This window comes from Acinonyx jubatus, chromosome F2 (assembly GCF_027475565.1).
Source record: "Acinonyx jubatus isolate Ajub_Pintada_27869175 chromosome F2, VMU_Ajub_asm_v1.0, whole genome shotgun sequence".
Taxonomy (NCBI): Eukaryota; Metazoa; Chordata; class Mammalia; order Carnivora; family Felidae; genus Acinonyx; species Acinonyx jubatus.
Genome location: NC_069394.1, coordinates 46817803 through 46845270, shown reverse-complemented (window position 1 = coordinate 46845270; position 27468 = coordinate 46817803).

Below are 27468 nucleotides of genomic sequence, written 5' to 3'. Positions count from 1 at the left end.
TAGTTTTTCCTATTTTCTGCTAATAGAAATATCTTCTCAAGATTTCTCATGACTCTTCCCTTTACGAAATTTTCAAACTTTATTATTGTCCAAGCCCACAGTCCTCTTCTGGTACTCATGACCTTATATAATTGAATCCCTGTTGCTGTGACAGAATGTTAGGTGGAACTTTCTCTGGTTTCAGAGATACTATAGTGATCCCAGGAGCCAAGGAGGAGTATAGATGCAGATCAGCTCAGCAGGCCAGGGAAATGAATTGCAGCACGGATTCTGCCATCCTCTCACGTTCATGCCAAAGCTATATGAAGGGAGGCTGCTTCTGATGGAAACAACCAAACTCAATACTATGTGCATTTCCTCTCTTCTCCCTCTCAGTGCTCCTCCTACCCTAAGCAATCTGAGAATTGCTTAAAAGAACACAGATGGAGAGCTTCAATACGTGGATTTGAAGAGTACCAGGAAATAGCCCCGTATGCCTAACAGGCATGGTTGGAGTGTGGAGAGAGAGGCACTGTGGTATAAGCTTCACTTCCACCCATTGGAGGCAGAGTGCATTTCTCATTTTCTAGAGTTGGACTCCCAGCAAGAAAGTGGTGTTTAGATGATAAAAGAAAATCATGAGTCCCAATGGAGAGAGTCTTTGTGGAGATGATCCCACTGAAATCCAGGGGCTAAGAAGTGGCTGTAGTCTAACACAAAAAACAAGAGCCAAAAAGGTAAAGTCAGCATTTGAGCACATGTTACAGAGTAGGAGTACTGAAGCCAGTACAACTGTATCAATCTAGTAGGATCTTTTCTACCCTTTCCTTTTTTCCTGACTCCAGCCTTGCCGTAACCAGACACGACGGAGTAAATTCAGGGGAAGCCAAGGACAAAAGGGGAAGGAAAGAAACCAAACACACTTAGAGTCTCCGACTGTAGATTCCAAAACTAAATTAGATGAAAACTGGCATAAAGAAGGCAGGCTTTTGTTTACAATGTAATGTTGAAGATTTAATATCAGACACGATTAGACTTTTTTAATTGTTTTTTAATTGTTTTTAATGTTTACTTTTTAGAGAGAGGCAGAATGTGAGTGGGGGAAGGGCAGAGAGAGAGAGGGAGACACAGAATAGGAAACAGGCACAGAGCCTGACACGGGGCCTGAACCCATGAACCATGAGATCATGACCTGAGCCAAAGTTGAACGGCGAACAGACTGAGCCACCTGGGTGGCTCGATTAAACTTTTATAACCTGTAAATATTTCTGTGTTAGATCGGAGATTGACTAGAACAGGTACGGAGTTTGCTTGCCCTCTCCTCAAGAGCGAAGGAGGAACTAGGTGACACGTAAAGTTCTGTAAACCTATGCCCTCTTCTGTACCTCCCCCATGTGAGTGATCAGTAAGGGTACAGTGTTTTCTTTTTCACCCACCTTTGTCTACTGCCCCTTACTGTTTTATAAATACTTATGTGTATTATGCATATTTATGGAAAAGAGTTTGCGCACTGAGTCAAGGCTGAGGTTTCAAAATTTAAAAATTATGCTTATGTATTTTCTCCTACTTTGGGCATTATCTTTTCTCTAAGACAGTGATTGCCACATACTAAATTGGGGGCAAAGTTCACAGAGAGCAAATGGTACAAGAAAGTGGGCGAAAAAATTACCATTGGCTAATATCTTAAAATTCTGTCAGATTTTGGCAGAGATTGTTGGCTGTCTTCCTTGAGTCCCTATACTCGTTCTCCCTTACTTAGATATTGTAAATAGAATTTTAACCTGGGAACATGGCTGCTTAGCTAACTAATATATTTTTCAGCCAAGTTGGCCATAGAATTAAGTTCTGTCAGTTGGAGGTATGTAAAATGATGAATTCTTCCATCAGGTCAAGTACTTAAAGAATGCTCTTCCTGTCTCTCCTTCCATTTTGTGGTTTGCAAAACAGACATGGTGGCAATCCACCTTGTGCCTTGCGGATGAAGGTGGTGAGTGTGCTTTGCCTGCAAAAGGAGGTACAGGATCAGCCCTGCAGTGCTTAAACCCAGAGTGCCACATAACAGAGCTGTGAACTTACATATTTAAGTGACTGTTATTTTGAGTATCCTGGCTAACACAGCCACCAAAAAGATGATGACTTTCCTATTAATCTTGCAAGTTGGAATATTTGGATCAATGCTTACACACTTAATTCAATTTTCAAATGATTAATATCGTATTAATCTTATACATGACTATTAATTTGATATAGATAATAGACACAATTTCAGAAAGTAACATCTTGATTCTATTATTATGTAAAGGTAGAAACAGGACAAAGTGACTATTACCACCATAATTATTTCATATTGTTCTAGAAGTATTAGTTAATGCAGTAGGACAAGTAATATTTATATGAATTAAAACCTTTGGTAACAAGAAAATAATCATCTTTCAGGACGTTATGATGACCTAAATAGAAAACTCAAAGAACTAAAATGAAACTCCATTTGAAGTTAAAAAAAAAAAAAAAAAAAAGAGTTCACAAAGATGTTTACCATATGAATAAAAAAGTCAATAGCTTTCTATATACCAGCAGTAATCCATTTGGGAATCTGATGGAAGCAAGACTTCTTTCATGAAAGTAATAAAACTATCTAGAAGAAAATTTTAAACTATATTAAGAAATAGAAGGTGAAAATAATATGAGATAGGTGATTTTGTTGAATGGGAAGACTAAGTCTTGTCTACACATCATTTCCCCCAGTTTTTAGCTATGCTTTGATTTAATTCCTCTAAAATTCCTAATGATATATTCTGGAACTTGAAAAGTGATTCTAAATTCTCTGTGTGAATAAATGAGTTTTTTTCTTTTTTCCATTTGGTAAAATATTTGTGTTTCAGATTCCAATTTAATTAACTATCTTTTCAGAATTTTGAGATGATTATTGGATCACCTATTCAAAGCAATTAGCTTATCAGTTACTCATAACAGGTTGGATTGGCAAGGTACAAAGAGCATGCATAGGTAGAGATCCTGTCCCAGAGCCAAGTGGAGAAGAGTTAACACTAATAATCCAAATTAATACTGGTGTTTATTCTTACTAATGAATTAAGGGTACACTTAAACATATCTTGGAATATGTAGCATTTTATTTTAATAACGATTATATTTTATGATGTTATTAATATGTTGAAATCTGTGCTGTGTAGTCACTTATAGAGTATATCAACATATTTTGTATGAATTTTATCTTGATAAGCCTGGTTAGAAGAATGGTTAGGATGAGAGAAGTTAAAATAATTGTTTTAAGTGAAACAGCTAGTAGTAATTCTTTTGAGTACTAGTCCAGTGCTCATTCTATTATCCCATGTTTTGCATTTCCACCTTTATCTCTGAGCAATGATGTGGTCAGGGAAATACTAAAGAACATGAATTGAGCATAAAGCATCTCTTCCCATCTTTGTTTTGAATCTAACCTGTAAGTCAGAGCTATTGATCTTTCCTTATCTTCCATTCCTTCAGTCTATAGTGATTGTCTATTGATTTCTCTTGCCTCTCTTTATTATTCTATGCTAGCTGCTTTTTTCTTTTTATCAATCCCGCAAGTGTTGGTATTAATTGAGTTATTGGTTTTCTTCTCTTTTTATTATAGTGTTCTCCTAGAATCTTTTTACTATTATTTACCCGTGTCTTCTAAGTCAATGTATTTACCTTCAGATCCTCTTTTGGAATCCATTGAGATCATTGTCTTCTCAAAATACAGGCTTCCTCATTGCCCCTTATTTTATATATGAAAAACTTTAGCCTCAGAAAGCCTAAGCTACTTGCTCAAGATACTTAAAATAGAATGTGGCTGAATCAGCTTTTAGATCCAGACTTGTCTTTAAAGTATATTTTATTTACACTATAATATTACAGAGTACCTATAACCTCCTTCCTTTTTTTTCTCTCTCTCTCATTGTTCTGCAGACTTTTCTCAGTCAGAAATTATGTCTTGGTTCTTCTTTTCTTTCTTTCTTTCTTTTTTTTTTTTTTTTTTTTTTTTTTTTTTGCATTCTAACATCTAGCAAAGTATCTGGCACATAGAAGATGTCCTCTAAAAGTTTGGACAATAAATAATCATAATAATTCCAGGGCCCATATTTTATGTCGGTAATTAAATAGTATGATTATAAAATGTAGAAGACCAATTTACTCCTTTTATATCCCACTCACTGATAACATTATTTTGTTCCACCTGTTTTGTCCAGCCTATTCCAGCAACACACAATATTTATTTCTTTCTGGAATAAAATGAAATACAACCAGAGCTTTGGCTGCTCCAAATTACAGAAGGTAATTGATCATGGACACGTTCACTAAGCTGAAGCTAGGAAATGACCTTACTGCTTAACTTGGGAGCTTTCCGTAATAACAGCTGCATACAGTCACTGCAAATTAGTCGGCTACAGAAGCAACATAGCTCATGCTATGAAGGATTAACTACAGGAATCACCATAGTAGGAGAGTATTCTGCCACAGCTGTGATAGCCATTGTAGCTCTAGATTTTTACACGGTTTTGCCTGTTTTGAATCAGTGAATTCTTTAGAGAACTCAGTCTGTGTGAGGGAAAATGTAAAACAGCGCATTTGCTACAACTCACTTTTATTGCCCCAATCACACTACAGTGACCTCATTTGTCCACTCTAATTTGCTCGCCTCTCCCAACATGCTTCTTGTTCTAATGTACTAAATCCTCGTACAAGTATTGTAAGCCTATAGCAATTTTCTGCAAAGTGAAATTAAGTTGAGTAACATTTCCCCACTCTTCAAAAATTGCCTATTTCCTAAAATATAATCTGATGTTTATCTGTCTCTTTGGCTTACCTGTCTCCATAATTGGAACCAATCATGCCGTATTCCTTAGCATCACTTATATTTAGTTGGTAATACCATTCGATAGGTTAAAAAAAATAAAAATAAATAAATAAATAAATAAGATATTGATGTTTTCACCAACTGAAGCCAAAGTTTGAAATGATGCTTTTTGAAAAATGCAAGCATATGGCTCTACTTTTTAAAATCCCATTCATTACATAGCCCCCTTTGATACATTTATTCATTTACAAACAAGACATTAAACTGAGGAATCATAATATCTACAAAGGAGGAGGAGAAGGGATGAAATGAATTCAGCAGGATTTTTTTCTTCAGAATCTTGGTCTTTGTTTGATTTCCACCTGTTGGTTGGGATATAAAAGTGGAAGAGTTAAATATAACTTATTTGATTTTAATATTTCAGAATCCCTTGGCATATGAAGTTCTCAAGCTACAAAAACATGTAAATTTTATTTTCTGAGCACACTATGCTCATCATAGTTTATAGAACTTCTCTCTTTCATCTCAATTATAAACTTCAGTAAGTGCCTTTTTCCTCTGTTTAGAATGTCACCCCTGATTTTTACAGATTTTTACTGGTCCAAATCCCAATCCCCAAAATATTTGTGTATTCGTGTACATTTTTCATAAATTCTACAAGACTGTATGCTATTTGAGAGCAACTTTTTTTTCCTTCTTTATATATTTACCTACTGCAGCATTCAGCAGAGGGCTTTGAAATAGCTGGTATCCTCTGTTAGCGTGAGTAGAACTAATTTGTCTTTGTCAAACAGACAAATGACAAATATTACATGTTTAATATTGAGAAAATAGGGAATTAAGTGGAATTTGTGTATAGAAGAATGATAAGCAAATCAATACAAAGACCTATTATTTTATGATTTCGACCAGTAGGAAAAGACAGGCTATGGAAATGACAAAGTTATATAAACTTCAGCTTGGATGAACTGAAAGAAAAGTGAAGGTAGTTCAAGATTATAGATTATTAAGAATAAAATTAGGTGAGAAGAAAAGGACATCGATATCAGAAATTATTTGATATTCCTTATTAATAATTCTATGCTTCAATAATTTTTTTACTTACCCAAGGACTCAATATACTCCAAAGATACAATGTTGAGTAAGATTCAAAGCTTCCCTCAAAAGCACGTCACACTGTAGTAGAGTGACATAAACAAGTTCAAAGATTATTTTTAAGAATCCAAATAAATAGGAACAAAACATTAAATATATCTTCAAAATGGAATCTTTATTCTCAAACATATTCTAGGCCAGTGGAACCAATGGAGACAGTTACTAGTAGAATTATTTGCTCTAAATTTCCCTTTTCTTTTCCATGACAAGGTTCACTTGGAAAGAAAAGAGATCTGTCAAAATACTTTTGCTGCATTTCACATGAAACTGTTCTTCATAGCCATCCTGCAGTGTCCAGATGTCTGAGGGTAATAGACCTGTGTATTAGGAAACAAGTCTGAGCACATGGGGAGTCTCCAACAGAGAATTTCCCTGAAGGAAGTGCGTGTGTGGATACACTTTCTCAGTCCTATCAGGGAAGTCACAGAGCCATTTCACATTGACAGTGACAGCAGGATGTGATTCCTGTGGTGTATTCTACAAAGCATTGGGACTACTTAAAATATGTGTATGCATGCTCAAGTCAGATAGCGTGCAGACTAACAATCAAACTCAGAGGTGCCTGCAACGAAGAGGGAGGCAATTGAATTGATGTCAGTTTTTTTCCTTCAAAATTGGAATACTTCTAGCTGAGATGGGAAACTGATTTTGATATGACTGTCTTTACTCCTAACAGTTTGGGGGTGGGGGGTAAAAATGAAATGTCTTTAGTATCTATTTTATATCAGGTAATACCCTAGGCACTTTTATTATGATCAACTCATTTAATACTTACATCAATCTTGGGAGATAGGTATAATTATCCCTCTCATATATATTGAATTCAAGCTCAATTACACTGGTAACTAGAGCTTAGGCTCAAACCCAGGTATATTTCAATGTAAAGTCTTCATACTTACTTATAATGTAGTCAGTTTCAATTGTGAGGAGGAATAATGAATAGAAAGTACTTAATCACTAGTTAAACCAACATGTTACAAAGATGATTGAATTCCACAAATAGGCTATAATCTTTAAACAATGTCCCAGATTTATAATTATTACAGGCTACAGAATCTTCTTTTGGGGATCCTGAATACCCTCAATCATTTGTTTACTTCACAGGTAAAATTTTTCATTCAGTTATGTGTAGTCACACAGCAAAAGCTATAGAAGAATATTTGTAGGTTAGAATTAAGAATCACAAGGAAATTTCAGACCCAACAGCTAAGCAAATACTATAGAAGATTACTAAAGATATTTATAAAATCTTTTGCCAAGAGATTTAAAAGTAAGAGAACTAGGGGAGCATGGGTGGCTCAGTCAGTTAAGTATTGGACTCTTGATTTCAGCTCAGGTCATGATCCCATGGCATAGGATTTAGCCCGCACTGGGCTTTGTGCTGAGAACATGTAGCCTGCTTGGAATTCTCTATTTCCCTCTCTCTCTGCCCCTCCCCCACTCACACCCTCTCTCTCAAAACAAACAAACAAATAAAGAAATAAAAGTAAGGTAACTAATCAAGATTTCTTGGAATGCTTTACATATAATCCATGGAGATAGTGGAGGATTATTTGATTTTTCTCTAAACCATTTTTCATTCTTATTCTCTTGAGAATTTTAGTTATTTTAAGCTTCTTACTAAAATTTTTTATATGCTGTATCACATTCTTAGATTCTTAACTAAATTTGATACATCAATATAACTTGTTACCATTTTGCTATAAATGTTACAAAATAGCTAGTTTAAGTATTATTAAAATGATCACATTGGTAATGGACAGTCATTTTTGCATTTTTCTCCAGATTTATTGAAACATATTTGATATACAGTATTGTGTAAGTTTAGAGTGTATGGTACAATGATTTGATTTACATATATCATGCAATTTTTACCACAATAAGTTTAGTTAACATCCATCATCTCATATAGATATAAAAATATGTAAAATACACATTTTTTCCTTATAATAAAACTTCTTAGGATTTACTTTAACAACTTTCATATATCTAACAAAGTGTTATCTACAGTTATCAAGCTGTTCATTTATCCCTAGTATTTATTTATCTTACAATTGAAGAAGGTTTATATGTTTTGACCATTTTCACTCAATTCTACATTCTTCCATCTCTGCTTCTGGTAACCACAACCTGATCTCTTCTATTTTTTTGCGGGGGGGGGGGGTCCATATATAAGTGGGATCATCAGTATTTATCTCACTGCTGGCATTTCACTTAACATAATGCCCTGAAGGTCCATCCATGTTGTCATAAGCGACAGGATTCCCTAATTTTTTATGGCTGAATATTTCATTGTGTGCATATTTATGAACAAAACTTCTTTTTGTTCATCAGTGGACACTTAGGTTGTTTCCACATCTTGCCTATTGTAAATAATGCTGCTATGAATATGTGGTGCAGATATCTTTTCAACCTAGTGTTTTTATTTCTTTCAGATATATTCACAGAAGTGGGATTGTTGGATCATATGGTTATCCTATTTTTAATTTTTTGAGGAATCACCATACTATTTTCTATAGTGGCCACACCAATTTATAATCCCAGCAGTAGTGCACAAGGGTTCCCTTTACTCTACAGTAGCACTTACTATTTCTTGTGTTTTTGATGCTCGCCATTCTAACACACATAAGGTGATATCTCATTGTGGTTTTGATTTGCATTTCCCTAATGATTACTGATATTGAGCATCTTTTCATGTACCTGTTGGCCATTTGTATATCTTCTTTGGAAAAATGCCTATTTTTGAATACGGTTGCTTGTTGTGTTTTTTCTATTGAATTGTAGGAGTTCTATACATATCTTAGATATTAACTCCTTATCAGATCTTTGGTTTGCAAATACTTTTTCTCATTGCATAGATTATCTTTTCATTATGTTGATTGTTTCATTCTGTTGGTTTCATATAGTTTGATATAGTACTAGTTTGATATAGTATGACTTGTTTATTTTTCATTTTGTTGCATGTGCTTTAGGTGTCTCCAAGAATCCATTGCCAAGATCCATGATATGGAGATTTTTTCCTATATTTTCTTCTAGGACTTTTCTGGTTTTTAGGTCTTTATTTAAGTCTTTAATACACTTCCAGTTAATTTTTGTGAGTAGTGTAAGATAGGGGTCCAGATTTATTCTGTTACATGTGAATATCCAATTTTTCTAGAACCATTTATTAAAGAGACTCTCTTTTACTTATTATTCTTGGCTCCTTTACCAAATATAACTTGATGATATATATTCTTGGGTTTATTTCTGGACTCTCAATTATGTTTCATTGGTCTGTGTCTGTTTTTATGACAGTACCACACTGTTTTAATTGCTATAACTTTATAATACAGCTGGATCAGAAGGTATAATACCTCCTGCTTTGTTCTTTCTCAGGATTGCTTTGGCTATATGGGCTCATTCGCAGTTTCATATAAATTTTAGGATTATTTTCTACTTCTGTAAAAAGTGCCATTAGAAAAAAATGGCATTGGATATTTGATAGGGATTGCATTGAATCCATAGATGATTTTTGGTAGTATTGACACATTAACAGTATCTTTTTTTTCAATCCATGAATATGGGATGCCCTTGAATTTATTTGTGTCTTCAGTTTCTTTCATCAGTGTCTTATAGTTTTTTTTTTTTTTTAATTTTTACAAAGTTTATTTTGAGAGAGAGAGAGAGTGAATGAGTGTGGGGGAGGGGCAGAGAGAGAGGGAGAGAATCCCAAGCAGGCTCTGTGCTGTCAGCACAGAGACCTTTACAGGGCCAGAACCCACAAACCATGAGATCATGACCTGAGTTGAAACCAAGAGTCAGATGCTTATCCAACTGAGCCACCCATGTACCCCAGTGTCTTATAGTTTTTAAAGTGGAGATGTTTCATTTTCTTACTTAAGTTTATTCTTGTTGATGCTATTGTAAATGGGATCATTTTCTTTATTTCTTTTTCAGATTTGTTGCTAATGTATAGAAACACTAGTGATTTTTGTATGTTTTTCTATCTTGCAACTTTACTAAATTTGTTGATTATATCCAACAGTCTTTAAGGTTTTCTATATATAAAATCATGTCATCTTTAAATTGAGACAGTTTAACTTCTTTCTTTCTAATTTTAATTATTTTTTAACTCTTCCTTGCCTGAATGCTCTAGCTAGAATTTCCAGTACCTTGTTGAATAGGAGTGGTGACAGCATCCTTTTTGTTCCAGATCTTAAAGGAGAGCTAGTAAGCTTTCACTGCTTAATCTGGTGTTAACTACGGGCTTGTCATATGAGGCCTTTATTATGTTGAGGTACAATCCTTCTATACTTAATTGTTAAGAGTTTTTAATCAAAAGTGAATTTCAGTTTTACCAAATGCTTTTCCCATATCTATTGAGATGATTCCTGATATTTTTTCTTGCATTCTATTAATATGATATACCACATTGAATGATTTGCATATATTGAGACATTCTTGCATCCCAGGCATAAATCCCACTTGATCATGGTGAATGATTTTATTAATGTGCTAGTATTTTATTGAAAACTTATATTTGAATGATAATATAGATGAATATAGATATAGTCATCAGGGATAATGGCCAGTAATTTGTTCTGCCTGTGATATCAAAATAATGTTGCCCTCGTAAAATGAGTTTGGAAGTGTTCCCTCTTCATTTTTTTGAAAAAGTTTGAGAAGAATTGGTCTCAATTGTTCATTATGTGTTTGGTAAAATTCACCAATGAAGCTGTCTGGTCTTGGGCTTTTCTTTGTTTGGAGATATCTGATGACTGATTTAATTTCCTTAATAGTAATTAGTCTGTTCAGATTTTCTTTTTAATTCTGATTCATTATTGGTAGGTTGTATGTTTCTAAGAATTTTCCAATTTCTTCTAGGTTGTCCAGGTTGTTGGCATACAGTAGCTTCTTATAATCCTTTGTTGTTCATAGTAGTCTCTTATGATCCTTTGTCCTTCTTTGGTATCAATTGTAATGTTTTTTTATTCATACTTTTGCTGATTTCAGTTTTGATTGTCTTTTTCTTGGGTGGTTTAGCTAAAAGTTTGCCACTTTTGCTTATCTTTAAAAAATTAACTTTTAGTTTCATTGATATTTTCTGTTTTCCTGTTCATTATTCTTTTTATTTCTGCTATCATATTTATTATTTGTTTTCTTATAATGTCGGAACAGATTTGTTCTTCTTTTTCCTGGAAACTTAAGGTGTAGAGTTAGGTTATTTATTTGCAACTTTTGCTTAATGTAGAGATTTATTGCTATGAACTTCCTTCTTAAAACCACTTTTGCTCTATCCTTTAATTTTGTTATGTTGTGTTACCATTTTTGTTGGTCTCAAAGATATATTTTTATTTCCCATGTATTTTCTTTTTTGATCCATAGGTTGTTCAGGAAAGTGTTAAATTTCTATGTATTCATGAATTTTCCAGTTTTCCTCTTATTTCTAATTTCGTAACATTGTAGTCCGAGAAGACACTTGGTATGATGTCCATTTTCTTGAATTTGTTAAAACTTGTTTTGTGGACTAAGATATGGTCTATCCTAGAAAATGTTCTATGTGCCCTTGAGGAAAATGTGCATTCTGTTGTTGTTGGATAGAACGTTCTGTATGTCTGTTAGACCCCTTTGGTCTACAATGTTCTTCAAATTTGTTGTTGTTTTATTGATTCTCTGCCCTAATGATATATCCAGTGTTGAGAGTGGGGTATTAAAGTCCCCAACTATTATTATATTGCTGTTGAATTCTCCTTTTAGCTTTTTTTTTACTTAAAAATAATACTTTTATTTTTATAAAGTAATTTGCCTCTTGGCAAGTGTAAGAATAAAATGTTATAAAAGTTTGAATATAGGAAGTAGTTGGTTTTCACATATCAAATTATATGAAAATAGCTACATTGGAATTCATGAAAAGGAAAATTAATACCACTGGAAGATTCCTAGGGTCGCTTGACTAGCTTGACATTAGATGAGAAGTCATCAATGGCAATATTTATTTTAGAAATACATTTCTGAATCAAGCAAACTCAGATGGGTATAATTTCCTCAAAGTGAAAAAATAAATTGTGAAATAAACAGAAAATAAATGTCCTAATACCTCTTCCCATTAATAGTATATTTTCAAAAAACTTAAATAATTACAATTTATTTTACATATGAGGCATTTAAAAATCTTTTGTCAAGGAATACACAAATGGATAAATCTTAAAAAAAAGAAAAGAAAAAGAAAAACCAGCAAGGAGATTTGTGGTTCCTATGAAGAGGTGAATTATTTTTCCTCACATGACTTACCTCCTTTTTTATTAGAACATTGCCTGGTGGGTGCAAAAGCAACAGCAAAAACAACACAAATTTTTATAAGCTCTAAATCAATTAGCTTTTGTAGAAAAAATAAGGATAAATTTATCTGAATAGAATGAGGTGTTTATTAGATACTGGGAAAAGGCTTGAGCAGGAAAGGTGAGAGAGATTTCAAAAGGTATTAGGGAATGCCATTTTATTTTATAAGTTTTAACACTAAATGAAGGCTTGATTTGGTAATCATTATCACTATCCATGTTTTCACTGACTTGTTTTGCAACTAGTTTTCTTTACAATTAGGCAGTAGGTTTTCTTCACTGTAAATAAGCCAGTTGGGTTACTTTCTCCGCCTCAGGAGGTGGTGATATGACTTGATTTTATGTCCAACTGGAAAATAATAATATTTAAATACAGCACTTTCCACACAGTAATAGTTAATAAATGTTAATTTGATTTGAAGATTGCACCTATTTCATGGAAAGTAATAATATTTTAACTTAAACTGTCAGTTTAATAACAGGTTGAAAAATATTTACTATAAGATCAATTGGGGAAAATACTAGAATTATACATTAACTGATTCTGAGTAACAAAGTAGATATCTTGCTAATCAAGTTTTAAAAAACAATAGAAATGGATTTTTTTGCAAAATACATAAATATTAAGTAAATGAAAAACATAAAAAAACTAAATCTCTCTAACTTACAAAAGAGCCAAATTAGATTTTAACCCTTTACTCCAAATAAATATGCTAAAAATCCTAGTTGGGAAGGAAAATAAGCAAACTTTGAAAATAATCCTTCTAGACATAAAAAGTTAATGATTTTTTAAAAACCGTTTTCAATTTGATTATAGGCCATACATAATCACTTAACAAACAAAATATTTAAGATTTTTAAAGTAAATTGGGGCCCAATTTAATATCTGACAGCATATCCATTCAAGTCACAAGCATACTTTGGAATGATAGAATGATAATCCATAAATTGCTAATTATTCTTGGTTTGGAGTATGGTTGATACACAGTGTTACATTAGTTTCAATTGTATCACGTAGTGATTTGACAAATTTATACATTATGATATGTTCACCACAAATCTAGCTACCATCTGTCCTCACACACTGCAATTAAAATAACACTGACTGCATTCCTTATGCTGTGCCTTTTATTCCTGGGACTTATTCATTTTCCAACTAGAGACCTGTATATCCCTTGTGCCATCACCTATTTTGTCTAACCTCCCAACCTTCCTCCTTTTAGGCAACTATCAGTTTGTGCTGTATATTAACCATTTGCTTTTTTTTGTTTTAGATTCTACTTATGAGTGAAATAGCATAGTATTTGTTTTTCTCAGTCTGATGTATTTCACTTAACATGGTCTCCTCTAGCTCCAGTGAGGTTGTCTCAAATGTTACAGTCTCGTCTTTTTTATTCTTCAGAGCTTCATAATATTCCATTTTATGTATATCCTACATCTTCTTTATTCATTTGTCTATTGATGGACACTTGAGTTGCTTCTATACTGTGGTTATTGTGAATAATACTGCAATAACCATAAGGCTGCAAAAATCTTTTTAAATTGGTATTTTTGTTTTCTTTGGGTAAAAACCCATATGTGGAATTATTGGATGCTATGCTTTTTCCATTTTTAAATTTTATAAATAAAGTAAATCCCACTTGATTGTGGTGAACGGTCTTTTTTAATGTATTGTTGTATGAAGTTTGCTTATATTTTGTTCAAATTTTTGCCTGTATTCATCAGGGATATTGCCTTTAGTTTTCTTTATTTGTGGTGTCTTTTTCTGGTTTGGCATGAAGGGAATGCGGGCCTTGTAGAATGCATTTGGAAGCTTTCCTTCCTGTTTTATTTTTGGAATAGTTTGAGGAGAATAGGTATTAATTCTTTCAGTGTTTGGCAGAATTCATCTCTGAATCCATCTGGTTCTGGACTTTTTTCATAGTTTTTTGATTAACAATTAAACTTTGCTACTTGTAATTGGTCTGTTAAGATTTTCTATTTCTTCCTGGTTCAATTGGGAAGACTGTATTTATAAGAATTTATCCATTTTTTCTAACTGGACACAGTTTGTTGGAATATTGGTTTTCATAGTATTCTCTTATAATCTTTTTTTTTAAAGTATACTTATTTTGGAGGTGGAGGGAGGAAAGAGGGAGAGAGAGAATTCCAGACAGGCTCCATGCTGTCAATGCACAGGGCTCAACCTCACAAACCATGAGATCTTGACCTGAGTCAAAACCAAGAGTTGGATGTTCAACTGACTAAGCCACCTAGGCATTCCTCTTATGATTCTTCTTTCTATGATGTCATTTGTTACTATTATTTCTTCTTCTTCCTTCTTCTCCCTCCTCCTTTCTTCTTCCCTTCCTCCTCCTTTTCCTCCTCTTTCCTCTTCTCTTTCCCTTCCTCCTCCTTCTCATCCTCTTCCTCCTCCTCCTTCCCATCCTCCTCCTCCTCCTCCTTCCCCTCCTTCTCCTTCCCCTCCTTCCCCTCCTCCCCCTCCTCCTTCTATTTCCACTCCTCGTTCTTCCCCTCCTCCTTCCCCTCCTTTTTAAAATTTCCTGATTGCTTTTCTGCAGCAGGTTCCTGATTTAGCTGTCATCTATGCCTCTGACTTACCCCTTTCCTTTCTTACACAGTACTGTCTTCCATGGTGCTACAAGGGTTATTTTCCTGTAACCATGTCTGACTCAATCTATCTACCTATGTATCTAGTCTTTCTACTTACCTACCTACCATCTATCAATCAATCATCTATCTAATCTATCTGATCTCTCTCTTTCCCTCTCTCTTTTAATTCTTATAGCTGGAAAGTTATTCTTTCTTTTGCTTCTCATTTGATTTGTTTGGTACTCTTTCTTTTTTTCTTGAATCTGGCTAAAGTTTGTCAATTCCGTTTAACTTTACAAAGAACCAAATCTTGGTTTTATTGATTTTTTCTTTGATTTGCTTTCTATACCATTTATTTTTGCTCTGATCTTTATTATTTCCTTCCTTCTGGTCACCTTGGGCTTTGTTTGTTCTTAGTCTAGTTCCTTTAGGTATAAGGTTAGCTTGTTTATTTGAGCTCTTTCTTGGATGATAATTTTTGTGTTGGTATCTGTTTATTTGAGTAAGCAGTCTCCTCATTCAGAATTTACAGGTTCACTGTGGCAGGCAGTTCTTTACAAATCAGGTCAGTTTGGATTTGTGGCATGTTTGCTGGAACATCTTTGAGCAGGTAGGGCTCCCTATCCATTTTGTTTTTGGGCAAGGCCACTCCTCAAGCTCTGAGCTTAGGTGAAGTAGGTGCTGCTGGCTGAGAACAGTTGGTTAGGACTTCTGGCTTGGTTCCCTGACCAAACTAGGTTGTAGGCTCCATGTTTACCTGGATTCTCTGGACAAGCTTCCTAGATGGTTGAGTTGGGTACCATACTCAGCAGTAAGTGCAGCTATGAATTAGTTTTCCCTCTCTGAAAGGGCAGCAGGAAGGGTCCCAGGGACATCCAGGCTCATTGTTTGGGAACCCAAATCAAGCAAGGGTATACCCTTAACAGCTGAGACCAGTAGTTTTACTCTGCAGACAAGGAAAGCCTTGGACAATGCTCTCCGTATACGTGCCACTGTAAGCAGGGCTATTGGATGAGTTATTTAACTTCTTATGTGTTTCGGTCAGGTTCCCTGGTTGGGTATTTAGCAATGAGAGAAGTATTATGAATTACCTCCCCTGCATGAGTGCAGTGGGAGAACTAGTTCCAAGGCCACTAAATCTCTTAGTTTGTGTTCTTGACACTGTCTTTGCTCTACATATTATTAGTTCTGCCCGCTGGACTCAGCTCAAATGTTTGAGTTACATAGCTTATGGTTCTGGTCATGCTTTCTGGTTGGGCAGGTCAGGGACCTTCATTCACTATTGGACTTATCTATGACTCAGCTCTCCTGCCTGGGCATGAATGAGGGCCAGCCCCAAGCTCCTGCTAAATTTTTCCAATCAGCCTTTCTAGTTAGGGGGATCAAGAGATTTGCTCGAAAGTGAGTGGGACTATGAATCAACTCCCCTGCCTAGGTGTACAAGGGGAACCTCCAAGCCTGGTCCTGATTTTTCTCTGTAGGTGATCCCTCTGCCTGCCGGCCTCTGCTCAAAGCATGCAACTTCAAGGTGTTCTTGCCAGACTTCTGGTCAGACAAGGACAGGGGGCCAAACTCAGCAGTGGGCCAGGCTATAGTTCCCTGGTTAGACCCCGCCACTGACTTTGTTTTGCCGATGTGCAAAGCTGCTAGTTGTGTCTACTCCTGGACTCTGCAGGTAGAAACTCATTCTGCCCAAATCTGAGCGCTAGTTGTTGCAATTCCTTCCCCCTCGTCTCTGTTACAATCAGATTCCCAGCCCCACAGACTCCCTTGAAATCCCTAGGGAGTGAAATCAGAGTGGGGGCTCCTGAGAAGCAACCCATGATGATGGGGGGAGCTGGATGCCCCCCTGGGTTCTCTTTTCTCATCATTGAAAGCATACAGTCAGAAGAGAGATCACTATATGGTGTTGCACAAGCCTGGGGGAAGGATAATGTGGTCAGCATGTAGCTGCTCCTTTTACCCTTCTAAAAAAATTTGTCTTGGTCTAGATAGCACAGCAAGATGCTTTGGCCTTACTCCCAAGTGAAAGGATTCTTTCAGTGTTGCCTTGCTCATGAATAGTTGTCAGTAGTACTTCTTGAGAGGGGGCGTGAAGGCAGGAATGGCCAACGTTGTCATCTGTGGCATCATTCCTGCATTGATTTTCATGACAGGCAGAAACAGTGAAAGTTGATCTAAATTACAAGTGGACACATTTTTAGTGTGGGAGTATGAAACTGGTATTTTCTTTACAATTAGAGTACAACTTAATCATAGTTAGTCATTGCATTTTCTTTTTTCAGCATCACAAGAAAACTGCTAAGGGTTCGGCAGTATTTCGCTGTGCTTTGAAAGTACCTCTTGTTGAAAGTGAATTGAAAACAAAGCAACCCTTCTACATTTTCTGTAACAGTAATTTCAAAATATTTTAGAAATAAAATGAGTTTTCCAGAAAAAAATTTCTCTCAGTTGTGATCAAATCTTTAATCCATTTTGTGTTTATTTTTATTTATGAAGTCCAATTGCATTGCTTTGCATGTGGATATCCCACTTTTCACCAATACTCTCTGTTGAAGAGCCTTCTTCCTACAGAATATTTTCTTGACACTTTTGTCAAAGATCCGTTCCTTTATTTGTATGTTTTATTTTGAGGCTTCCTACTCTGTCCTGTTTGTCTTGGTTTTAGTACCAGTACCATACTATTCTGATTACTATAGTTATGTAATGTAGTTAGAAATTAGAAAATGTGACACCTCCACCTTTGTCCTCTTTCTCAGGTTATTTTGACTATTCTAAATGCATTTTAGAATTTTTTTTCTTTTTCACTGAAAAATGTCATTGGGATTTTAATAGAGATTACACTGAATGTGGATCACTTTGAGTAGTATGGACATTTCAACAATATTGCTTTCCAGTCTATAAACATGATGTCTTTATTTGTGTTTTCTTTTCTTTTGCCAGTGTTTTATCCCTTTCAGTGTATGAGAGTTTTACCTCATGGTTTAAGTTTATTCCTGCATATTTAAAAAAAATTAATGTTTTTATTTATATTTGAGACAGAGCATGAGCAGGGGAGGGGCAGAGAGAGGGGGAGAAACAAAATCTGAAGCGGGCTCCAGGCTCTGAGCTGTCAGCACAGAGCCCGACGTGCGGTTTGAACTCATGGAATGTGAGATCATGACCTGAGCTGAAGTCGGACCCTTAACCGACTGAGCCACCCAGGCACCACATTCCTGAGTATTTTTTATGCTATTGTAAGGTTTTCTTAATTTTCACTTCTGATAATTCATTGATGGTGCATACAAACACTGATTTTTGTATGTTGATTTTGTGATTTATTTATTTTTTTACCCATTGGTGTTCATGACTTTGTGGTTTGATTTCTACATACATGTGAATTTTCCAATTTTTATTGTCACTTTTTATGCTTTGGGTAACTCTAAGGGTTTGCCCATTTTATTTACCTTTACAAAAACTTCCTGTCAAAATTGTTGATTTTCCCTATTGTTTTCCATTCTCTATGTTTGTTTGAGATCTCTTTTTTAAATATGGGTATTTATCAGTATAAATTTTCCTCTCAGTACTGCTTTTGCTGCATCATATAGGTGTTGGATAGGTGTCTTAAAATTTATGTTTGTCACATGGAATTTTCCACTTTCCTACTTGATTTATTTATTTTTTTACCCATTGGTGTTCATGAGTTGTTTAATTTCTACATACAAGTGAATTTTCCAATTTTTATTGTTACTTATATCTTGTTTCATACCATTGTATTCAGAAAAGCTGCTTCATATTATAAATTCTTGTGATTTGGTTTGTGGTTCAATCCATGTCTATCCTGGAGAATGTTCCATGTATGCTTGGGATGAATATGCCTTCTGCTCCTGTTTGATAGAATGTCATGTATATGTCTGTTAGGTCCATTTGTCTACAGCGTTACTCAAGTTTGCTATTTCCTTATTAATTTTCTGTGTGGATGATCTATCCATTGATGAAAGTGGGGCATTGAAATCTTCTTTTATTATTGTACTGATATCCATTTCTTTTTTTAAAGATCTGTGAATATTTGATTTATATATGTTGGATTTGGGGTGCATATTTGTTTTTAACTATTATATTTTCCAGATGAATTGACACTTCCCTTATTATAAAATGACCTTCTTTGTCTTTTGTGACAGTTTTTTACTTTAGGCCTATTTTATCTGATACAAGTAGAGCCAAACTTTCTCTTCTTAATTTTCCATTTGCGTGGAACATCTTTTTCCACCCCTTCAGTTATAGTCCATTTTTTCTTTGATTTAAAGTGAGTCTTTTGTAGACAGTATATGTCTAGATCTTTTAAAAATGCATTCAGCCACTCTCTATTTTTTTATTGGCAGGTTAATCAATCTATTTATAAAGTAATTATTAATAGGTGAGAACTTACTATTGACATTTTGATGTTTTCTATTTGATTTATGGTTCTTTTGTTTATCTTTTCCTCTCGCCATCTTCCCTGTGATTTAAAAATTTGTTTGTAGTGATGTGCTTTGTATATTTACTGTATGCAATTTCTTTGTGGTAATATAATATAGTTAGAACATAAAACATCTGCTGCTTACATAGAACATCTTAGGGGTGCCTGGGTGGCTCAGTCAGTTAAGCATCTGACTATTGATTTTGGTTCAGGTTATGAACTCACGGTTTGTGAATTCAATCTCCACATTGGGCTCTGTGCTAACAGCGCGAAACCTGTTTGGGATTTTCTGTCTCCCTCTCTCTCTGCCCCTCCCTGCTCATGCACTCTCTCTTTCTCAAAGGTAAAATAAAAACATTAAAAAAAATCTTAAAGTTATGTCTGTTTTAAGCTGATAACAATTTAGCTTCAATTACATCAAAAACTACATTTTTGCCAAACCCACACACTTTATGTGATAGATTTAACACTTTATGTCTTTTATATTGTGTATCAATTAACACCACTTTTTTTCTTTTCACTTTTATATTAGAGTTAGAAGTGATTTACAAATCCATTAAACTATTACAGTATTCTGCATTTGTCTCTATGTTCACCTTTACTAGTGAGTTGCATACATTCGTAAACTTTCATGTTGCTATTTAGAATCTTTTCATTTAAATGTGAGGAATTCCTCTTAGCATTTCTAGTAAAGCAATATAGTGGTAATGAATTCCCTCAGGTTTTATTTGTGTGGAAAAGCCTTTATCTCTTTTTTTATTTCTGACGTACAGTGTTGCCTCATATAGTGTTCTCAGTTGGTAGGACTTTTTCAGCATTTTTAATATATCATCCCTTTCTTTTCTGGCCTACAACTTTCCTATTGAGAAAGTGCTCAGAGTTTTATCAGGGATCCTCTATGGAAGTAATTTTCTCTTGCTTCTTTGAAAGCTTTCTCTTTGTCTTTGGTAAAAATTTTATTATAATATATCATAGTATACTGTTGTTCTTTAGGTTCACCTGATTTGGAATCCTTTGAGTATTATGAATCTGGATATCCATTTCTCTCTTATGATTTGGAAAATTTTCAGCCTTTATTAGTTGTTTGTTTATATATTTATTTAAATATTTATTCACCTATGAGAGAGAAAGAGAGACAAAGCATGGGTGGGGGAGGGGCAGAGAGAGAGGGAAACACAGAATCCGAAGTAGTGTCCAGGCTCCAGGCTGTCAGTACAGAGCTCGACCTGGGGATGGAACTCACAAACCCTGAGATCATGACCTGAGCTGAAGTTTGATGCTTAACCGACTAAGCCACCCAGGCACCCCTATTTATTTATTTTGATAGTGAGAGTATGAGACAGAGAGAGAGAGAGAGAGGGAGAGAGAGAGAGAATATGAATGAATGAATGAATGAATGAATGAATGAATGAATGAATATCCCATGCAGGTTCTGCACTATCAGTTTAGAGCCTGGCGCAGGGCTCAAACTCATGAACAGTGAGATCATGACCTGAGCCGAAATCAAGAGTCAGACGCTTAACCAACTGAGCCACCCAGCCATTCCAGCCCTTATTTTTAAAAATAATATTTCTGCCCTGTTCTGTCTTCTACTTCTGTGACTCCCATAATGCATAATGTCTTATCTTCTGAGCCTTCCATATATTGGTTTTCATGATGGTGTCCCATAGTTTCCTTTGGACTTTCTTCATGGCTTTTTATTCTTTTTCTTTTTGTCTTCTGACTGTATAATTTCAAATGACTGGTCTCCAGATCATTGTTTTTTTTTTCTTCTAATTGATCATTTCTCAAGTTGAATTTTTTAGTTCAATTGAATTTCTATTGAATTTCTTAGTTCAATTGTACTCATTGGGTCCAGAATTTCTCTTGTTTATCCTTTTTTTTCTCTTAATTTTCTTGGTTATTCTTGATTTTTGTTTGTTTGAGAGAAGGAGTGAGTGGTGGAGAGGGGCAGAAGGAGAGAGAGAAAGAATTTTAAGCAGACTCCTTGCTCAGCCCCTACATGGGGCTTGATCCCATGACCCTGGCATCATGACTTGAGCTGAAATCAAGTCAGATGCTTAACTAACTGAGCCACAGAGGTGCCCCTTTTTGACCATTTTTATTGCTACTGAGGTAGCTAGGGGGAGGGCACCTTCCTTCAACTTGCTTGTACAGCCTGGAGAAGGCACAGAACTGAGGCCACTCCTTTAAGATAGAGGGAGGAAGAAATTTGACTTAAAACCAAAACCCCCGATCTTTTAGTGAAGTCCCCAAGGGTCTGGTTTCTGTCATACCTCACAAAGAATTCTGAAAGAAGTGTTGTGGTTAGACACCAGAAAGAGCAAAAGATTACAGGTTCCTTGAAAAAAAAAAAAAAAAAAAAGACTGGGGCAGCTAGGAACCTAGGAACCTCAACCACTATAGTTGGTGAAGGTTTTCCCAGCTAAAACCAGACATAAAGACTGGACATCATATCTGTTTCTTCAAATGTGCAGACAATAGTACAAAACTTCAGGGACATGAAGAATTAGGAAAACACAACACAATTCAAAGAACAAAACATATCCCGAGCTACTGACCCAAAGAAATAAAGATTTATGAATTCCTTGAAAATATATTTAAAACAATTATGTCTTTAAATTTCTAAGGACTGTATCTTATTTAACTTTTTTTATTTTTAATTTTTTCATTTTTATCCCAGTGTAGTCAATATACTGTGTTCTATTAGTTTCAGGTGTACAATATAGTGATTAAATAATTCTATACATTACTCAGTGCTAATGATAAGTATACTTCCTCTTTAATCCCTATCACTTATTTCACCCACCCTTCTACCCACCTCCCCTCTGGTAACCATCAGTCTGTTCTCTACACTTGAATCTTTTTTTGGTTCGTCTCTCTCCAAAATAATCATCTTAAGTTTAATGAATTATAAGAGAACACAGCAATAAAATCAAGAAAATGATACTTGAACAAAATGAGTACATTTTTTTGACTGTGAATGTTCATCTTATTATTTGGTAATCTTCCTAAATTCTTTTTTCCAATCAAAGGATATGTCTCTAGATACTTTTAAGCGGTTCCTTCTTCTATTTACTATATATACACTTTTCATATCCCTTATAGCAAAGCTGTTTAGTTCTGGTGTTTTATTTCAATATGGACAATGATGTGTAAGGGAATATTTTAATCTAATTTAATGTTAGTGTGTGTTATAGGGCAATTGAGTTTTCTAATTTAGTTTTTTTAAATACTTTTTGAGAAATTTATTCTTTTTACCTTACTTCCTATATGTCTGTTTCTACAGTTTTTGGTTTCTGCTCACGATTTTACCTGGCAACTTGATTTTTTATTTTTAGTGATTGTTTTGTTGTTGTTCACTTGTGTTTGGTTGTTATGTTAATCTTTGTGAAATTTGCGAAAATACTTCAAAGCTTAAGAGGGTATTTTCCAAGAGATTATTTACATTCTAATTCATATCCCAAATAAATGTGAACTTGAGTTAAGAAATTTGTACAGGGAAATACTTGGTAAGACCTTGGTGTATAGACCTACTTAGACTTCAGTGGCTCCACAAATCTCAGGATTTAGGTCTCTGTTATGACATCAGATCAACGTTTTTGTTGGTTTGTTTCTTGCTAATTTATGGCTTCTGAAGAATTTATTTTCCCATAAATCCAGACATGAATTAAAATATATTTGAAAAATTATCGAGTATTGAGAGGGAGTTGTCTGAATATTGACTCTGAAGATAATGAGTTAATAAATATGCTTTTTATTTCTGATAATTTACTTACCTTTTCCTTTCCCTATTTAAACTAAAATTTCCATCGATGATTAGGAGAATGGAAGAAATAGATCATAAAGGACAAAAGAAGATGATGATTTGTTTTTGATCCTCCAAAACTAAGATCCTGGGACAAGTAGATTGGAAAGTTGCTTGTGGACCCAGTTCCTTTTACCCAATTTACTTACTCACCCAAGGAGAGATTAGATTTCCTACTTAGGAATAGTTCTGATAGTAGTAACTAGGAACTAGTTACTGAGAAAAGACCCTGCATCTTGCCCATATACCTTGTTTAATAATTTATTTTAAGGGAGATGAAACTTCTTCAGCATAGATATCTTCCAGAATCCTGTAGGCAGAGACTGAACTATCAGACTGAGGCAACATAGTATGAAAAAATTGATTGCAAATGGCTATTCAGTATGCGTAGGCATATGAAAAAAATTCCATAACACGAGACAAGTTGTCATTCTGGGATATGGAACCAAATCTGACTCAGCCTTGTAGTCAAGGGTGAGGAGTACAGGATATCATCAACCAGTGACAGGAGACCATTACAGTACAAAGATTATTCTTCAGAGTCTGACTACTTACAGCATGATCTACACCCAGACCAGTAGAAACAAGGCCAGCAACTTCTTCTGGGAGCTTGTTAGAAATGTAGAATTTTAGGCCCCAGGCCAGGTCTATTGAACCTGAATGTATAGTTTAACAGGATCCCTCAGAAGTTGACAGCATGAAGCAATGAAGACAACTGAAAGAACATATGAAATGTAATACATGCCAGAACATGATGTCAGATGACTTTAAAGTACTAGACAACTTTTCTTTCTCTGTTATTACTGATTGGCAGTATATGAACTTTCTGAGTAACTGAGGAAAGTAGAGAGAGTGACCCTCTAATTGACAGAATCCCAACTTCACTGGCTTATCCTAAGATTAAATGTCTACCTCCAGATAAATTTGGTCTTAGAATATTCGAGAAAATTGAAACAAGTTTTCTTTTTTGGCAGTAGGAAAATTCCATAGCCTGAAAAGTGTTTCTGTCATGTATGCTTTGTTTCTCCCACTAATGTGTCATTTAAATTTTTGAAGGTAAAGATTATGTTTCCTAATTTTGAAATCATTTCCAGTACTTTCCCCAGCATGTTCCAAAAAGGAGGTGCTTAATGAATGTGTATAAATAAATATATCTTGTTTACACATTTTATTTATAGACAAATATAAATCATGGCAAATAATAGTATAATTTACAAACTTTTAAAACAATTATCCTTTAGGGGCACCTGGGTGGCTCAGTCGGTTAAGCGTCTGACATCGGCTCAGATCATGATCTTGCGGTTTGTGAGTTTGAGCCCCGTGTCAGGCTCTGTGCTGACAGCTCAGAACCTGGAGCCTGCTTCCAATTCTGTGTCTCCCTGTCTCTCTGCCCCTCCCCTGTTCACTCTCTGTCTCTCAATAATAAATAAACATTAATTTTTTTAAAAAAGTTAAAATAATTATCCTTTACATTGAATATTTCAGGAGACTAACTGGGCAATTGTCTTCAATTGGATTGGAAATGGAAGTCCATGGATAAAGGGAAACACTTTTGTGCCAAACCTTTCATTCATATGCACTAATTACTGAACATCTAATCTGTTTTACAAAGGAGGAATATTGATATTAGTGTCTGAATCAGGCTGACTTTTTCCACAACCAATGTTTTCTTAAAGTTTGTATATGTGTGACTTCAATGAGAGCAGTCAGCTTCTGCAGAAAAATCAGACATTCTGTGATGGTTTTTTCACACCACTTATTTTTTCCTTTCTTCAGCTTTAAGTTTTAATGTTAAATACTATAGCTGAGGGGAGTGTCAAGTAACTACTCTAAACATCAGGTGAGAAGAGCACTTCACTGATTTCTGATTAAAAAAATCTTACACTATTTTTAAAAAGAAGCAAGAAGTTAGGTAAATAGTATTTTCAAGGTATAGAGTAAAACCTATCGTAATTTCAATTCTGTTTTTTCCACATGGCATTTCTCTCTGAAGAGAGGGAAGTAATTTCTTCAGCACTAACTACTATTCCATCCTTCCTTTGTTTGTACATAGTTGGTTTAAATGTCTATGATTTTGCTCATCTTAACAACTGCACCATTATAAACATAGGCTTACCTGTGTTGCTTTGTTATACAGTCAAGCGATAGCTGTGGTCAGTTTTATAAAATCACATTTTCAAAATGTAGCCTTGTTACTCAACAGGGCAAAATAAATAGCTCTCTAGAGTAAACCATGACTAGTGAAAACATCTGTGCAGATTAGAGCAAGATGGTTTATTAACAGTTTTGGCTAAAGCTTGTTAAATTTTAAATTTTATTTACATAGTATTTTGGGGGAAGGGCATGATAAAAACAAAATCTTTGAATTTTAAAAGGATTTATTTGGGGCAGGGAATGGTACCATGATGAAATATTATATCTTTTCAATAGAATTGGTGACAATAGTTTAAATTATAAATTTGCAAAGGACACATAACATTCCTTGAAATATGATTATAAATCTCTTTATATACATATATACCCCAAACAGGGAAATTTGGTTAGCAGAAACTATGTGTCCAGAAATAATTAAGCATTGCATATATGTCTAAGGGTGAATGCAGTTAATGTTCATCATACTCCACCATGACATTATTTCCTATTATAGTAAAATATTATGTATTGTACTGTGCCAACTTAATTATTTTCCCCAGATAAAAATGTGGCTAAGTTACAAGACAAAAGTTTATGTAACTACAGATTAACAGATTTCTTTTATCTCAGAAATTTGTCTAACTACAGAGTAACAGATTTCTCTTATCTCAGAGGTAGAATTATGAAGTCTTTAGTCACTTAAGCAACAAGATAACTGGTGTTACCTAAATGATGCTGGTGGGATTAGAAATTTGATGACACATTTTAGCTACTGCTTCAGAATTGTTTATTTTTAATGACATATTTATTATGGGGATGTGAATACTTTTCTCTACCCTGTCCCATCCTAACTTTATTCCATTAGAGCAGCTCTCTTCTTTTTAATAGACTGGGATATCAAATGACATTTTAATCTTTTTTTTTTAACCACTTTATTGAGTTATGATTGACATAGAAAAACTGAACATATATGATATATGCAACTTGATTAGTTTGGAGATGAATATACATCTGTGACACCATCAGTATATTCTATACTATTAATATATCCATAATGTCTAAAAGATTCTTCCTACCTTCATTTTATTATTAATTTGTGATAATATACAACATATGATCTACATTCTTGGCAATTTTTTAATGGTTTTTAAATTTATATATTTTGAGAAAGAGCATACGTGGGGGAAGGGCAGCTAGAGAGGGAGAGAGAGAATCCTAAGCAGGCTCTGCACTGCCAGCACAGAGCCTGATATGGGGCTTGAACCCCCATGCCATGAGATCATGACCTGAGCCTAAACCAAGAGTTGGACGCTTAACCAGCTGAGCTACCCAGGAGCCCTAGCAAATTTTTAAGTATACAATTCAGTTTTAACAATTGATTAAAAAAAAGTTAGGGAGCCGAATCATAAGAGACTCTTAAAAACTAAGAATAAACTGAGGGTTGATGGGGGGTGAGAGGGAGGGGAAAGTGGGTGATGGGCATTGAGGAGGGCACCTGTTGGGATGAGCACTGGGTGTTGTATGCAAACCAATTTGACAATAAATTTCATATTAAAAAAAAAACAACTGATACTATGCTATACAGTAAATCTCTTGGACTTACTTATATGAATGACTGAAACTTTGTACTCTTTGACAAATACCTCCCACTTTCAACTCTTCTCCCAGCTCCTGGCAACTACATTTACTTTCTGCTTCTATTTAAGTATTTTAGATTGCTCAGATAAGTGGCACCATGTAGTATTTGTCCCTATGTGTCTGGTTTATTTCATTTAGCATAATGTCCCCCATTTAATCCATGTTGTTGCAAATGGAAGCATTTCCATTTATTAAGGCTGAATAGTATTCAATTTTGTGTAAATACCACATTTTCTTTATCCATTTGTCTTCAATGGATATTTAGGTTATATCGTTGTCTTGGCTATTGTGAATAATGCTGCAATGAACACAGGAATACAAACATGTTTTCAAGAACCTGATGTAAATTATATTGGGTAGATCCCTTGAATTAGGATGCTAAGTCATTTAGCAGCTCTATTGTAATTTTTAGAGAAAACTCCATACTATTCTCCATGGTGGCTATACTAACTTAGATTACCATAACAAAGTTACAAGCGTTCCCTTTTCTCCATATCCTTGCCAACACTTTTTATATATTTATTTATTGATAACAACTATCCTATTAGGTGTGAGGTGATCTCATTGC